Source organism: Helianthus annuus, chromosome 12 (genome assembly GCF_002127325.2).
Source record: "Helianthus annuus cultivar XRQ/B chromosome 12, HanXRQr2.0-SUNRISE, whole genome shotgun sequence".
NCBI classification, from domain to species: domain Eukaryota; kingdom Viridiplantae; phylum Streptophyta; class Magnoliopsida; order Asterales; family Asteraceae; genus Helianthus; species Helianthus annuus.
In genome coordinates this window covers 54,892,382-54,910,745 of record NC_035444.2, presented here as the reverse complement: position 1 = coordinate 54,910,745, position 18,364 = coordinate 54,892,382, and positions in this window count along the sequence as shown.

The window sequence follows — 18,364 nt, the reverse complement described above, 5'->3', positions numbered from 1 at the left end:
TATGTAATGCCATTCCAGTCAAGATCTAGCTCAGATCTAAGGAATTTCATGTGTTTGTCACTAAAATCTTTACCAAATCTATACTTTTCAACTAAAAACTTATGTTATCTTTATCTTTTCTTAAAACTTTTACCTAAAACGGTGAGATCTGGATTTAAACGGACTGTAGACTTGATGATTAGTCTGGAGTAGGGTTGGAGAATGATTGTTGCCGGAGAAGATGGTCGGAGTATGAATTCTAACATAAGCACCATCACGAACGAACGACTGAACGGACTGGGTGATTCCCACCCGATCAGATCGGCTGCACACTGATGTGTTTACCATTATCTCAATACATACCATGTCGTCGTCGTTTACACAGAAACTTGAAACTCTACAAGTTTAGGAATGGGAGAAGGACAACCCGATCGAGTGACAATCCGATCGGATAGCCATCCGATCGAACAGCCATCCGATCTAGTGACACTTGCCTCTTAGCCCTAAACACTTTGATACTTTGGATCTTTTGATCGTCGAATGGCAATCCGATCGGATAGCTATCCGATCAAACTGCCATCCGATCAGAGTGACAATGTGCCTTGGAACCTCTCAACACTTGGAAACTTTTTCAGAAACTTGAACACTTGGTATCATTTTGAGAATTTCAAACACTTGAATCGAATGACCGTTCGATCGAATGGCCATCCGTACGGATGACCATCTGATCAGATGGCAATCCGTCCCACACACTATGTCACCTCGAACGAGTGGCAATCCGATCGGATAGCCATCCAGCCGGACAGCCATCCGATCCAGTGACTGGTCCGACACTTATGCAATCTCGCTGTTTCGTCCGACACTTATCTGTTGTAATCTAATCAGGCTAAACCTAAAGAGCTCCCTTTGATCCAATAACAGTTAATCTGTTAAGCAATCACTGTGAGTATACTCGATCCCTTTTCGTTTTAAACTTTGGGATGTGACATGTATTCTATTAAACTATGATACTTTAGACTTTTGGAAACTAAACTCTATCCTATGTGTATGTGAAACTTGTGATTCTTGTATTCTATTTGTGCTAAGTGGACGTTTAATCCAGGGGGTGTAGTTCCGCCTTAACAATAGTAGCCCTATAGGAGATGCACCTCCCCCATTATTCTCGGGGGTATTGTTAGGAGGATTCTAGTTTTCCTTCAGACTTGGAAAAATAACAAATCATCGGGATACTTGGGCTATCACTTGTTGGACTGCGAACACTAGCATGGCTGAAACTATTTTATCATCTACATTATGGATATGAGTTGTTTTTAATATATTATCCTATGTACTCAAACTTGTATACTCGCCGGTACATTTTTATACTGACTCTATTCTAATACATGTTGCAGGCTGACAGGATGCTAGGATTCTTGGAATTAAGCTAGGATGATGCTTAGAAACTCATCTATATAATTAAGTTTTTGAACAATATTTGAGACTTGATGTACTTTGATACTTGAGATGGTTGTTTGGTTTTAGACAATGTTTGAATCAATCTAATTTATAATGAAACTATCTAGTGTTATGGAATCTCATGAGCAATCTGAATGCTTAGTGCTCGCATCCCGATGTTTCCGCCATCGGTTGGGATGTGACAGATTGGTATCAGAGCCATAACTATAGAGAATTATGATAAGTAGGAATACTTGCCCTAGTCTATAGTTCTAAGAATCTTGACTCTTATTTGTTGTTTAAGACTTATGCATTCTAACGTATCTACTTCCTAGCAGCACATTTTTCCTGCTAAACTTACATGCCTTTCCTAAGGTTGACACAATATACACTTGCTACTTTGAAAACACTGTTAACTAGTGTTTGTGTTTGTGTTTGTGTATGTGTATGTGAAACTTGTGATTCTTGTATTCTATTTGTGCTAAGTGGACGTTTAATCCAGGGGGTGTAGTTCCGCCTTAACAATAGTAGCGCTATAGGAGATGCACCTCCCCATTATTCTCGGGGGTATTGTTAGGAGGATTCTAGTTTTCCTTGAGACTTGGGAAAACAACAAAGCATCGGGATACTTGGTCTATCACTTCTTGGATTGTGAACACTAGCATGGCTGAAACTATTTTACCATTTACATTATCGATATGAGTTGTTTTTAATCTATTATCCTATGTACTCAAACTTGTATACTCGCCGGTACATTTTTGTACTGACTCTATTCTAATACATGTTGTAGGCTGACAGGATGCTAGGATTCTTGGAATCAAGCTAGGATGATGCTTAGAAACTCAACTAGATAATTAAGTTTTTGAACAATATTTGAGACTTGATGTACTTTGATACTTGAGATGGTTGTTTGGTTTTAGACTATGTTTGAATCAATCTAATTTATAATGAAACTATCTAGTGTTATGGAATCTCATGAGCAATCTGAACGCTTAGTGCTCGCACCCCGATGTTTCCGCCATCGGTTGAGGTGTGACAATTGCAACCCTGGACTTTGTACCGTTCGAAGGTGCTAAATCACAGAGTTGCTTAAGCAGATGTAGTCTCTCTGTCTTCAACATTTTCTCCATCGGCAATGAATATTTCACCCCGTGTTGATAAATCACTTCAACCGTTCCTCCTTCTTCATGCACCACCCAATTGCTATCTGTCGTCAATATCATCATCATCATCTTCTGCCTGAATTTTTCTGTCCAATCTTCTTATTACTGTTCAAGTTCTTTCACAATTGTTGGCCCTTGGAACCCCAAGGGCCAGAATATCCCTCTGAACCCCTTCAGACATACCAAGTATGGCTTTGATTGTCCTTACCTTCACCCTTCTCCTATCAGAGAACTTTAGGATGAATCATCTCTCCGACCTTTCAAACCTCCATGCAATTACCTTAGTCATTTTTTTAAGTTTTTGGCGTTTGGACAATATGTGGCGTTTTAAACAATGTTCGGCGTGTTTGAGTTGTGTTCTCATGGTCTACTTATATAATGACTTTTTTCCCCTCGCAGTGACAGATACTTATGGCGTTTTGAAAAAGATAAATAAATTCAATTTCCCAAGTATTTGGCTTTCAATATAATAAATGTTAGTAATTATGTTTCCGTCGTTTCATTTTACTGTTTTGCTGTTACTGTGTTTTGTTTTCAGATTCATCTGTTTTATGGTGTAACACGTCCCATCTTGACGGCTGTAATTATGGCGTTTTGTTTTCCAATGGCGTTTAGATAAAGATGACACTTTTTGTTTTATTCTCTTTGCACATTGTTTTAACCTTCTTTTTAGATTTATTATTATAATAGTACTTGTTCAAAGTAATTTTATTATAGTTTGGTAGTTTTTGGGGCGTTTTATGGGATGATGGCGTTTCACAAGCATTTGCCCGTTTGGCGTTTTATTATATTTTTCATTACAGAATTAATGTATTGTTGTTCTTAGCTGAAAATTACATAACAAATAACAGAAAAAGAAAATTAAAAAAAAACAAATAGAAGCAATTTATGATCTAAATCTTCGGTGTCATCAGTCTCTTTTCTTCTTTTGAAACTACAAGAGTAAAATTGCCATTTTAGTCCCTGAGTTTTGTCCAAATTTGCTATTTTAGTCCAAATAATTTTTTTTTTTTTTGCCTCTGGGTCCATAACTTTTCCCTTTTGTTGCCATTTTGATCACATACACTAACTCCATCCAAAAACTCCATCTTTAACCAGGGGTATTTTGGGGATTTTCATTTTAAATGTTTTCAATTGCCATTTTGATCTAATTCCAAAAAATCAAAAAAATTCCAAAAAATAAAAAAAATTCCAAAAAATAATAAATATCCTAAAAAATCATAAAAATTCTAAAAAATTCTAAAAAAAAAATCCAAAAAATCCGTTTCGGCGCTAACCGTTTCGAACCCGAATCGTTTCGAGCTGAACCGTTTTGACGCGAACCGTTTCGACCCGTACCGTTTCGAGCTGAACCGTTTCGACGCGAACCGTTTCGACCTGTACCGTTTCGAAGCCGAACCGTTTCGAAGCGAACCGTTTCGAAGCCGAACCGTTTCGACGCGAACCGTTTCGACCCGTACCGTTTCGAGCTGAACCGTTTCGACGCGAACCGTTTTGACCTGTATCGTTTCGAAGCCGAACCGTTTCAAGCCGAACCGTTTCAACCCGTACCGTTTCGAAGCCGAACCGTTTCAAGTCGTACCGTTTCGAACCGAACCGTGCCTTATCGAACCGAACCGTTTCGAGCTAAACCGTTTCGAACCGACCCGTTTCGAGCTGAACCGTTTCGACGGTTCGGGTCGAAAGGGTTCGGTTCGAAACGGTTCGCATCGAAACAGTACGGCTCGAAACGGTTCGCGTCGATAAGGCACGGTTCGCATCGAAACGGTACGGTTCGAAACGGTTCCCGTCGATAAGGTTCAGCTCGAAATGGTTCGGGTCGAAACGGTACGGGTCGAAACGGTTCGCGTCGAAACGGTTCAGCTCGAAACGGTTCGGGTTGAAACGGTACGGGTCGAAACGGTTCGCGTCGAAACGGTTCAGCTCGAAACGGTTCGGGTTCGAAACGGTTCGCGCCGAAACGGATTTTTTGGATTTTTTTAGCATTTTTTAGAATTTTTATGATTTTTTATAATTTTTATAATTTTTTAGAATTTTTTGGATTTTTTTTTGATTTTTTATAATTTTTTTGATTTTTTGGAATTGGATCAAAATGACAATTAAAAACATTTAAAATGAAAATCCCAAAATACCCCTGGTTAAAGATGGAGTTTTTGGATAGAGTTAGTGTATGTGATCAAAATGGCAAGAAAAGGGAAAAGTCAGGGACCTAGAGGCAAAAAAAAAACTATTTGTACTAAAATGGCAAATTTGAACAAAACTCAGGGACTAAAATGGCAATTTACTCAAACTACAAGAACTGTCACATATAAATGGCGTTTTGGGTTTGGCGTGGTTTTTTTTTTCTTGTTCGTGTGTTGAAGTGGGTTTGTGGATGTTGGAGACATAGATCGACTCCGTGTAGGTGGATGGTATCTGTCCGTCATCTTCATTATAATCATCCAGGCCAAAGTAGCATTTACACTGGGATAGGTCTCTTCTCCTCATCCAAACCTTTTTCAGCAACAAAGAAGACAAAATGACATATAGGTGTCATCAGTCTCTCTTTCTTGAAATTTGTCCATCTCATGCAACAAAATCTTACCCCCTCACCTAACAAACCATTCAGCGAAACTTCATGCACAACATTTCTTAGTATCAAAAGAAAAGATGTTTGCCATCGTTGATTTCTCTCAACTTTTGGCGTTTTACAGTGAGTTGTATTTTAGGAACCATTGTGTTTTTGTGTGTTTTTTGGTGTGATAAACGGAAGGTGGTGAAACGTTTCTATTTATAGGATTTTTTTTGGCGCGTAGTTTAAGCGGGATGCAATTAACGTTTATCCGGATGTAAGGCTTGGCGTTTATATATTATGGCTTTTACATTTTATAGCGTTTTTGTAGCCTAAGAGCTTAAATAAAAACACAGAATAAACTATGCAGTGATAAAATTGACGTTTTGTATTAACTTGGCGTTTTATATTTCAACGGCGTTTTATGTAAGAAAGGGTGTTTTACCTTTTTTACACTTAATGAAGCGCGTCCATGTAATAAAATTTATGTTATTTACGACAATGCAACCGCGCCAATCTAGTCAATAGATTGTTTTGATCGGACGATCCATAATCGTTCTCACACTTTTCCCCGTTTTCTCTAAATCCTGACCCTGATATACATTCACGTAAATTTATGTTTGTGGCATTAATTTTCAATTTACTTGTTTCTAAAAAATAAAAAGAGTTGAATTCTATGTAGTTTAGTTAATTTAAAATTTAAAAAACACTTTAAAGTGTGTGTGCATGAATTGATGAATGAACAGAAAACGAATCAAATTGAAAATCAATCGAACTGGGTACATAGGTTTGGGTTTTAAAGAGTATATTGCCATTTTAGTCCTTGACTTTTGTCCAAATTTGTCATTTTAGTCCAAATAGTTTTTTTTGCCTTTAGTTTCCTGACTTTTCCCTTTTTTTGTCATTTTGATCACATACACTAACTTCATCCAAAAACTTCATTTTTAACTAGGGGTATTTTGTGGATTTTCATTTTAAATGTTTTCAATTGTCATTTTGATCCAATTCCAAAAAATCAAAAAAAATTCCAAAAAATCAAAAAAATTCCAAAAAATTCTAAAAAATAATAAAAATTCTAAAAAATCATAAAATTCTAAAAAATTCTAAAAAAATCCAAAAAATCCGTTTCGGCGCGAACCGTTTCGACCCGTACCGCTTCAACCCGAACCGTTTCGAGCTGAACCGTTTCGACGCGAACCGTTTCGACCCGTACCGTTTCCACCCGAACCGTTTCGAGCTGAACCGTTTCGACGCGAACCGTTTCGACCCGTACCGTTTCGACCCAAACCGTTTCGAGCTGAACCGTTTCGACGCGAACCGTTTCGACCCGTACCGTTTCGACCTGAACCGTTTCAAGCTGAACCGTTTCGACGCGAACCGTTTCGACCCGTACTGTTTCGACCCGAACCGTTTCGACGCGAACCGTTTCGACCCGTACCGTTTCGAGCTGAACCGTTTCGACGCGAACCGTTTCGAGCTGAACCGTTTCGAGCTGAACCGTTTCGAGCTGAACCGTTTCGAACCGAACCGTTTCTAGCTGAACCGTTTCGAACCGAACCGTTTCTAGCTGAACCGTTTCAAACCGAACCGTTTCTAGCTGAACCGTTTCGAACCGAACCGTTTCGAGTTGAACGGTTTCGACGCGAACGGTTTCGACCCGTACCGTTTCGACCCGAACCGTTTCGAGCTGAATCGTTTCGACGCGAACCGTGCCTTATCGACGCGAACCATTTCGAACCGTACCGTTTCCATGCAAACAATGCCTTATCGACGCGAACCGTTTCGAACCGTACCGTTTCGATGCGAACCGTTTCGAACCGAACCCTTTCGACCCGAACCGTCGAAACGGTTCAGCTCGAAACGGTTCGATTCGAAACGGTTCAGCTCGAAACGGTTCGGTTCGAAACAGTACGGCTTGAAACGGTTCGGCTTCGAAACGGTACGGGTTGAAACGGTTCGGCTTGAAACGGTTCGGCTTCGAAACGGTACGGGTCGAAACGGTTCGCGTCGAAACGGTTCAGCTCGGAACGGTACGGGTCGAAACGGTTCGCGTCGAAACGGTTCAGCTCGAAACGGTTCATGTTCGAAACGGTTCGCGCCGAAACGGATTTTTTGGATTTTATAGAATTTTTATCATTTTTTTAGGATTTTTATTATTTTTTGGAATTTTTTTGATTTTTTGGAATTGGATTAAAATGGCAATTGAAAACATTTAAAATGAAAATCTCCAAAATACCCCTGGTTAAAGATGGAGTTTTTGGATGGAGTTAGTGTATGTGATCAAAATGGCAACAAAAGGGAAAAGTCAGGGACCCAGAGGCAAAAAAAAACTATTTAGACTAAAATGACAAATTTAGACAAAACTCAGGGACTAAAATGGTAATTTACTCGGTTTTAAACCTACCAAACCCAGTATGGGCCTGAACCGGTTCCTCCTCTAAACCGGCTTCACCACAATCTCATCAAAGCCCAAACCTGTTCGATTCGGCGGCCCAAACCCAAACTGATTTATGCACCTCTAGTTTGTAGAAACATGATGTATAGTTTGATATGAATTATATAAGATGCTTCAGCCCACATGAAAGCCGAAAAGTTAGTTGGATTACAGCTCAGTTGTAGACCACTAAAGCCCATGTTTATGCGGGCCAAATTTTGTAACCATCACTAAATGTTGTATAGTTTAGTTTTAAAACATATAAGCATAATTGAAATGTTAAGTTTTAGTTTGGTTCATGCTTAACTACACATTTAAAAAGTCTAAGAAAAGAAAATTTCCCTGATTAATATTAAACTATGCTTACAAGCTTCAAATATGCAATGTTTTAAAAACCGGTTTTTAAATCAAACCGGATTCGGCTAAAAAATGGTTCAACCGGTTGAACTAGGTTGTACCGAGCGGTTCAACCGGATTGACTAACTAACTCTATAATTTCATAAATTACAACATCAACTCAAAAGTTAATCCAAAAATGCATGATTATATATTAAAAGATGATCCAAAAGTAAATCCATGATAAAAAATAGAGTAAATTGCCATTTTAGTCCCTAAGTTTTGTCCAAATTTGTCATTTTAGTCCAAATTTTTTTTTTGCCTCTAGGTCCCTGACTTTTCCCTTTTGTTGCCATTTTGATCACATACACTAACTCCATCCAAAAACTCCATCTTTAACCAGGGGTATTTTGGGGATTTTCATTTTAAATGTTTTCAATTGCCATTTTGATCCAATTCCAAAAAATCAAAAAAATTCCAAAAAATCAGAAAAAATCCAAAAAATTCTAAAAAATTCTAAAAAAATCCAAAAAATCCGTTTCGGCGCGAACCGTTTCGAACCCGAACCGTTTCGAGCTGAACCGTTTCGACGCGAACCGTTTCAACCCGAACCGTTTCGAGCTGAACCGTTTCGACGCGAACCGTTTCGACCCGTACCGTTTTGAGCTGAACCGTTTCGACGCGAACCGTTTCGAGCTGAACCGTTTCGAACCGAACCGTTTCGAACCGAACCGTTTCTAGCTGAACCGTTTCGAACCGAACCGTTTCGAGCTGAACCGTTTTGACGCGAACCGTTTCGACCCGTACCGTTTCGACCCGAACCGTACCGTTTCGATACGAACCGTGCCTTATCGACGCGAACCGTTTCGAACCGTACCGTTTCGATGGAACCGTTTCGAACCAAACCCTTTCGACCCGAACCGTCGAAACGATTCAGCTCGAAACGGTTCGGTTCGAAACGGTTCAGCTCGAAACGGTTCGGTTCGATAAGGCACGGTTCGGTTCGAAACGGTACGGCTTGAAACGGTTCGGCTTCGAAACGGTACGGGTTGAAACGGTTCGGCTTCGAAACGGTACGGGTCGAAACGGTTCGCGTCGAAACGGTTCAGCTCGAAACGGTACGGGTCGAAACGCTTCGCGTCGAAACGGTTCAGCTCGAAATGGTTCAGCTCGAAACGGTTCATGTTCGAAACGGTTCGCGCCGAAACGGATTTTTTGGATTTTTTAGAATTTTTTAGAATTTTTATGATTTTTTAGGATTTTTATTATTTTTTGGAATTTTTTTGATTTTTTGGAATTTTCTTGATTTTTTGGAATTGGATCAAAACGGCAATTGAAAACATTTAAAATGAAAATCCCCAAAATACCCCTGGTTAAAGATGGAGTTTTTGGATGGAGTTAGTGTATGTGATCAAAATAGCAACAAAGGGGAAAAGTCAGGGACTCAGAGGAAAAAAAAACTATTTGGATTAAAATGGCAAATTTGGACAAAACTCAGAGACTAAAATGGCAATTTACTCTAAAAAATAATTCAAAAGATAACAAAAAGCTATTCAATTTTCCAACAAGCTTTTTTAAATGAAAGTGTACGATATGTTTAAGTCATTTGAGTGTTGAATATATTAACTATTTTCGTTTCATACAATACTAAATAAGAACTTTTAGTTACGAAATACATAAAAATTACGTAAGATAAGTAACATATATAAAAAAAATAAGTAACAACCCAAACTAAAGTAACTCTGGGCCGGTACCGGTATTACGTTTCAAACCGGTATACCGGATTTTACCACCGGTACAAATCTTATGCCGTTTCACTTATTTACCGGGGTGTTTTGTACCGGATTTATATCTGGAAACGATAATACCGGTATAACCGGCCGGTATTTACCGGTTTTTAAAACATTGCAAATATGTGACAAAACCGAAATGGGTCTGTTAACCCAGACTATCAAAATTTAATAGGGTATCCATATTTGTTGTTTTCTTGTAGTTTAACATTTAAATTGCTGTTAATATAGTTAAATGAAACAAGTTTTTTTTTTTTAAACGGCGATTTTATTATCAAAACTTAAGCAAGCTGGTCAAGCACGAAAAGTACAAATACAAGAGAAAGTAAAGGAGACATAACAGTCCTTACGTTGGAAATATTTTGAAGTCAAAGTATTTCTATTTCGCCCAATCCAGCTCATCTACTTTAGCTCTCACCCGAATCCACAAGAATGAGCATGTTTTTATTTCACTAACTACACTCGAATAGGTTGCATTGAAAATTGCCTCGTTGCGTGTCTTCCGCAAGATCGAGCATGTTGTAGCCAAAATCAGTATCATTGCCTTCTTGTTAGGTTTGCATACCAATTGCGAACTAATTGTCTCGAATAGCTCCACGACGTTGAGAAGGAAGCGTGGGAAGGGAATTTTTATCCAGGAGAAACCTTGTTTCCAAACATATCTCACAAAGTCACTGGTAATGAGTAGGTGATCAGCACATTTAATGTAATTTTTTTAAGTTATAGTGAAAATACAATCAAGCATTTAATTATATTCATGTGCATAATTTAATAAGTTTATTCATATAAACAATACTAAATTAATTACATGTTAACTCGATATGTGACGTTGATGCAACAAATACTAGACCGATGGTAGTAGCTAGGCTGGTTAGGCAAAAGGGTTGGAGGGTTAAGGTTTGCCTAACGCAGGTCGTGGGGTCCCCCCACGTTTGCAAGACGTGAAGAGAGGTTCACTAGTTAGATTTTGTTGTTTGCTCGAGATCCTCCACTGAAATGTATTTAGCTTCGGATGTAGGAGCAATGGAAATGTGTGTGTTGAATGTAAGAAGAGAAACTTGGATGGAACAAGTACTCGAGAGTAAAAACCAGAGATCCCAATGGAATCAGAGCTGATCGGAATGTCCCTGAGCACGAAATGAAGTGTCATTATATAGGGAAGGACATCGCCCAAAGAAGAAACCATTGACTAGTGAAACCTGCTTGCAGTGGGGGACTTACCCTTTTAGGGGTTAAAGCGTTTGGACCTGCGGGTAAAAGACTACACTCTGTGCACATGTCTTCTTTTACGGCTGTGAGAGGCATAGCATCAGTGAAGTGATGTTTTACTGTTCACATCCTTTTTGCTGCTCACCCGAGTTCACGGGATTTGAACCTTTTAACCCTTTAACCTTTTAAGCGTTCATGTGTATAAGACATTTTATTTAGTCTTAGGCTACCCCCGTCATCAGCCCCCCAAGTCAGAGGTTTTTGGGAAATGAGCTCAAAGACTTCTGACTTTCACACATTTTATTTGTATTGCTTAAAGGCTTGAAGGCTTGAAGAGTTCGTTACAGTTGAGTTTTTTGAAATTTAAATTTTGATAAGACGGTTGATGTGACTGACGGCGGTTTTTGAAGAAGGCAGGTTAATTAACTGACGTGTAATCATAACCTCTATTGGTTTTATTTTTCATTTATTATTCAAGATAACCAACAATCTTTCTCCATTTTCTCTCAAGTTTCCTTCCATATCCTCCTTTCCTTTGCCCAGGTTAGTTCCGATTTATTTGTGTTTTTTACTTGTTCTTTACTTTGATCATGGGTGCACGAAAAGATCTTTCCGTTAGTTTTTCACGCCTTACTCAAGAGGAAGTGGAGGATTTTTGTGTTGAGTGGGGCATTGGTCTTAAATTTAATCTGGTTGCACCGGGTTGTGATAAATCCGTTGATCAATGTCCCCCTGGTTCAGTTGCTTTGTACTTCCGTCACTTTGAATTTTCCAACCTTCGTCATCCTTTTTTGCTTTTTGTTTTGAATGTTTTGGAGTATTATCGGGTTTCCTTTGGTCAAATTCATCCGAAGGGCATGGCTAGGGTTTTACACTTCGAGGTTTTATGCCGGGCTTGTGGTTATGACCCTTCGCTGTTGTTATTCTGTCGATTTTTTCGCCTGGCGAAGAATGGTGACTGGTTTACCTTTGAGACATCCAAGGCTGACATTTGTTTAATCTCTTCCATGGTTACCACACTCGGTACCTAGAAAGATCGATTTTTTCTGGGTTTCTGATTCTATTGTCCTTTAAAATGGTGTGGAGACACCCGGATGCCGTTCTCAATGAGCCAGAACCTTCCGAGTCTGATTTGAATGAAGTTTTTCTTAAAGCCCTCCGGGAGTGCCCTTCAAGGGTTCGTCCTTTTCCCGAACATTTGCTAGTTCTTTTAGGTGTTAGCAAATTGTGGGATAAGGCTAATTGGGATCCGGTTCTTATGAGGAATGGCCAGGGTATGCTTTTTCCTTGTTTTGCCCTTTTGGGATATTTTTATTTGGTAGCTTATTTGTTTTTTGTTTTAAAATGTTTTGCAGTTATGTCTGCTTTGGACTTTATTAAAAGTGACGATATGTCTGATGTTGCCTTTACAGATGCTCAAGCTGCTGAAGGGGATGATGTTGTTGCCAGGGGTGTGGAACAGAGGTTTGAGGATGCTGAATATGTTAGTGTTTCTAACGTCAAGGGTTTTACGAAGCCTGTTATTCCCAAGGCTTCAACCCGTCGTTCTGCTCGTCGTTTGTTAAGGAGTGCACCTCAATCTACCTCTTCTGATCCGGTGAAATTAAGTGATGATATTGAGGTTTCCGAGGGTCAAGATGTTGATGCTGAAAAGGAGAAGAAGTTAGTTGTTCATGGTAAGAAGAAGGCTTCGGCCAAGAAGGTTGTGACTACTCCTGTTCAGGGTTCATCGAGCAGAGATGTTGAAGGGTTAAACGAAGATGCAGTTTATGTTACTGATTGGAGTGTGAAGGTTGGTGATAGCTTCAAGGATCCGAATGTTTGTGCTAATGTGTTAGCTCCCTTTGCTCCTCCTGGCGTTCGTGGTGCTATATCTGAAATGGAAAGTGACCACTTTATATCGAGGTTGATGTTGAGTTCCTGCAACCTTTCTGCCTTGGTAGCCGAGGGTGTTACCCATTTTCAGAAGGGAATGCAGGAGTACGAGGAGTTTTCTAAGAAGAAGGAAAAATGAAGTCTTCAATGGTTGCGATGAAGAAGGAAATTGATGGTTTTTCAAAGAAGGAGGAAGCTTGGCTCAAGAAGGTAGGTGAATTGATAAGGAGGCACGAAATTGAGATAAATGATCTCAAGAAAAGTTTCGAAGCTGACCGGTTGAAGTTGAAAGCTGATAGGGAGGCCTTGACTGTTCAACAGAAGGCTTTTGATGAAGAGAAAGAAGGTCTGAAGACTTCAGTTTTTCAAGCCACCGGTGATAACCAGTGGCTCATTAAGCAAGGCTTTCACCAGGTTGTTACCTACCTCCTTCATTCCAATGAGTTCAACTCTGCCCTTGGAGAGGTTTATACGAAGCTGTTGAATTTGGGGAAACATTAAGGCCTTATTGCTGGTTCTAAACTTCACGAGTCTGGCCAGGCCTTGGAGCAATCTCCCCTTTTCCGTCCTGATGCTTCCGGAGTGTCTAAGGCATCTGTCCAGCAGATGGAGAGGTTGACTTACCCATATGTAAGTCAAGTTACAAATTGCTTTGGTAAACCTCTTTCTGTTTTACAGGAACTGAAGCCGGCTAGGCTTAATGAAAAAGTTTGTGCTGAAGTGTTTGATTCCCTGTCCAAGAAACGTTCTCGTTCAGGAGACAGCGATGAAACTTTTTTCAGATGATGCCGATGTATCTAAGGAAGCAAGCCTCCAAGGTTCAACTGTTGGGAGTGATGGTGGGTCGAAGGCTAAGAAGTCAAAGAAGGCCAAGAAGGTTAAGGGTGATGGTTCCGGGGCTTCTAAGCCTCCTGTTGATGCTTGAACAATATTCATAGCTTTCTTAGCACTACTAAACAATTTAATGGTTTGTATGTTACTTTAAACAATTTTAGGTTTTGCAGAAACCCTTAAGGTTTCTGTTTTATGGTTGTGGTTTGGCTTTGGTGGCCATTTGAACAATTCTTAGGTTTACAAACCATTAAGGTTTGTTAACTTGTTTGGATGTTTGGAAGCCTTTTAAGGCTTCTTTTCTTATGTTTGTAAGTTTCTACTACTTGCCTTGTGTTGTGATTTCTTGTGCTGGTGCCTGTTTTTGTAAGGCAGCTTGTTTGGCTTCAAGCCTTCAAGGCTTCTGGTTGTTTGTTGAATGTTTGTAGCTTGAAGCCTTCAAGGCTTCCGGTTACTACTTTATTTTTGTGAGTTGATGCCTTGGTTTGTATTTTTGAGATTGGGTTGTATGCAATCTTTTTACTTATGTTGTTGCATTGCTCCTTGAATTATTCTTTATCTTTATGGTATTGTCTTTGTTTGGTTTCTGCTGTCTTTATGTTTTTTAAACCTTAAAGGGTTCAGTGCTGCAGTCACTTAGCCTTCGTATTTTTAATAAGAAGACATAGCACATATCCTATTCATTACTTTCCTTATTTTGATTTCAGTTCGTAAGCCTGTTTTTGATAAATTTACTAAGGCTTAAGGAACATTTGGTGTAGGCTGTTCGGACCCGTCTATGAGACAACTTTGTTTTTTATTATAAGTCTTATGGAGTTGTATTGATTTAGGAACTCACCCCTTATATAGGTCCATTCAACCCTTGAACCTATTGAGCGATATGGCCTGGGAGCTCATCCCCTTACATGGCCCTTGCCATAGAGTTTTTTGCTAGGTTCTCAACCTGATTGTAGGATAGAAAGACAAATTTGATAAAACATCATCATTCATTAAAGAGATATTGTGTTACAAAAAGTGAGCATAGGACAACTCTTGAAATACAAATTTTGAAATACAAACCAATTTCTCTTGATCAGACATGGGACCTTTTAAGGGTCTTTCCATTCCAATGTCTGGGAAGCTTTTTACCTTCTCTGTCTGCTAGCTTATAGGATCCGCCCTTATGTGCCTCAAGGATTGTATATGGCCCCTCTCATTTTGGGCCAAGCTTTCCTTGGTTCTCTTTTTTACTAGCCTCATTGTTTCTAAGCACAAGGTCTCCTGGCTTGAAGCGTTCGTGCTTGACTCTTTTGTTGTAATAGGCTTCCATCATTTGTTTGTACTTGGCTTCTTGAATTGCAGCTTGGTCTCGTGCTTCCTCGAGGAGTTGTAAGTTCAACATGGTCTCTTTGTTGTTTGCTTCGGGATCCATGTTGACCGTTCTTTGGGTTACAACTCCTACTTCAGCTGGAATCACAGCTTCAGATCCAAACACTAAGCTGTAAGGTGTTCTTTTGTGGCTTGTTTTTTCGGTTGTTCTTATAGGCCATAGAACACTTGGTAACTCTTCGAGCCAATTTCTTTCATGCCTTCCCAATCGGGTTTTGATTCCTTCAACTATGCTTCGATTCATCCTTTCAACTTGACCGTTTGATTGTGGGTATGCCACTGAGCTAAAAACCTGAGCTATTCTGAATTCTTTGCACCAAATGCTGAAAGGCTTCTCAGCGAATTGTTTTTCCATTATCGGTGACAAGCACTCCCGGCAATCCATAGCGACAAATGATGTTTTCCCAAACGAAGTCAATGACCTGTTTGCCCGTAATTTTTGCAAGTGGTTTAACCCCAGGCCACTTGGTGAAGTAGTCTATTGCAACTAATAAGAACTTCACTCCACCTTTGGCTGGTGGGAATGGGCCGACAATATCCATTCCCCACTTATAAAATGGCCATGCTAAAGATATCGGGACAAGGTCATTCTTGGGGCTCTTTGGGACCGGTGCATGAATTTGGCAAGAATCACATTTTCTCAGTTGTTCAGCGGTGTCTCGGTGCATGGAGGGCCAAAAATACCCAAGGTTCATTAGTTTAGCAACCACCGTTCTTGCTCCAAAATGAGCTCTGCATATCCCTTCATGAACCTCTTTGACCAAGTACTGGCTTTGTTCGGGACCGACACATCTCAGCAAGGGTGCAAGGTAACCCTTTTTGTAGAGGATTTCACCTATCAACACGTACTGTCTAGATTTGATTTTAACCCTTTCAGCCTCTATTTGATCAGCAGGTAACTCACCATTTTTAAGTAATTTTTAATTGGAGTCATCCAATTGGGGCCTTCTTCGGTGATTACATCTTGAACTTCCAATTCTTCAATTGATGGGGTTTTCAATACTTCTACCAATACCTTTTTGGTGAGGTGGGCTAAGGTGAGAGAAACGAGTTTACTCAAAGCATCAGCTTTCTTATTTTGAGACCTGGGAATTTGCTTGATGGTACATGTTTGGAATGTATTCATCAGCTCTTTAGATTTTTCTTTGTACCTCTTCAATTGGGCTCCTTTGCAACATAACTGTCATTCACTTGACTTGACACCAGTAACGAGTCTGTGAAGCCTTGAAGCTTTTGAACCTTCATTTCCTTGGCTAACCTCAAGTCGGCTATCAACGCTTCGTATTCAGCTTCGTTTTTGGTGGTCTTAAATTCAAATCGAAGAGCATACATAAATTCTAACCCTTCAGGGTTGATCAGAATGAGCCCAGCTCCTGACCCTTCAACGCTTGAAGTCCCATCGGTAAAAAGCTTCCAGGCTTCAAGGTCAGAAGGTTCAGTGGCAGCTGTGTTAACTTTAGTGATTGTTTGATTCGGGACTTCTACAATGAAATCAGCCAAGACTTGGGCTTTGATGGTTTTTCTTGGAACATATGTGATGTTGTGTTCACCTAGTTCCACGGCCCATTTGAATTAAATCATTTTATTAAAACTAAAGGGTAATACACTAAATGTGACAATATGAATTAAATCATTTTATTAAAACTAAAGGGTAATACAAAGTTTCAACATCCAAATATAAATTCAAACAATAGTTTATTTCTAGAATGAGTTTCTAAGCCATCCTAGCTTGTTTTCTTGTATCTTGATCAATCAACCTGCAATATGTATTAAAATAAAGTCAACAAAAGCATGTTGGCGAGTATACAAGTTTTCATACATAGCATAGTACGTGTTTAAAATGTTGCTCATATCCAAATGTGAAATACAATATCATGTTAACAGTATATACTCGAAACGATGTTACTCTATGTGCCCAAACCAAAGTTTAACGCAATTAGAGTGTACCCAAACGAGTTTGAGTAGGTTGACATAGTTTAACCTAACAATACCTGCTCATACAACAGGAGGGGCGTTTCTCAACCTATAGCGCTACCATTGTTAGGGGAGGCTTGCAAAGTTAATGAACACATAGTCATGAGTGTTTACAATAGCATAACATGTCTAACATGAATAAAATGTTTCACATAGCATAAAGGATAGAGTGTGTAAAATGTTTAACGTGTCGTGTGATATTTGATATAGAATACATATTGCACCCAAAAGTGTAAAAGCGAAAATGGGTCATGTATACTCACCTTAGAGTGCGTTGCGTATTTCTTGGAACAAGATTAGGAATCAGGAATTTCCCAAGAGGATGTGCACAAGAGAATTACCCTATTGATTTGAGGATTTGTTAATTATTGGGAATTTAGGGTTATTAAATATCAAGGCAAAGAATATTAACATTTCTAAAATATATAAATCATATATAAAATATATGACAATTTATTTATAATTAAAAATAAACACATGATTTTTATATATTATTATAATAATAAAACTGATTTTTACCAAGGTGTTATAAATATTATTACTAAAATGAACAATAATTCTTGAAAAATAACAGTATATATATAAATATTATAGATTTAAAATAATAAATCTGATAATAATTCTAATAAAATAGTAACCTATTTATTATGTAATAACTCTGAAAATATAAATTCTGATTTATTAAAATAATAATTCTGATTTAGTTAGCAATTAAATAATAATTCGGAAAATAATAAATTCTAAATTCTAAAGTATTAATTCTGATTTAATAAATTAATAATTCTGATTTAATGAAATAAAAAATATAAATTCTGAATAAAAGTATAAATTCTGATTAAAAGTATAAATTCTGATTAAAAGTATAAATTCTGATTAAAATATTATTTAAATAATATTTCTGATTATAAATAACAGAATTACTAATTCTGTGTTAATAAAATAATTCTGATCTAATATTTCAGATTTAAAAATATATAAATAAATCTGTTAAATGATAATAATTATATTAATAAATCTGTTTTTAATAATATTAATATTAGTATTTAATAATCGGAATAATTATAGTAATATTGTTAAATATAACTGATTTAATAAAAATTCTATAAATTCTGATTTAATTAATATTTCTGATTTTTATATAAATAAATCAGATTATAGTAAATATGATTAAATAAATAATAAAAATGCAGATTCTAGATACTTTAAATAAAATTCTGGAATTTTTATAAATAGTTCTGATTTATAATAATAATAATAATAATAATAATAATAATAATAATAATATTTAAAAAAAAAATATGCAGTTTTTGAAACAAACAAGGAAACAGAATTTGAAGCAAGTCGATACCGGATCGGATCGTCTTCTCCGGCGACTCCGGCGAGGTTCCGGTCGTCGTCTCCGATCTCCGGCAGCGTTCAA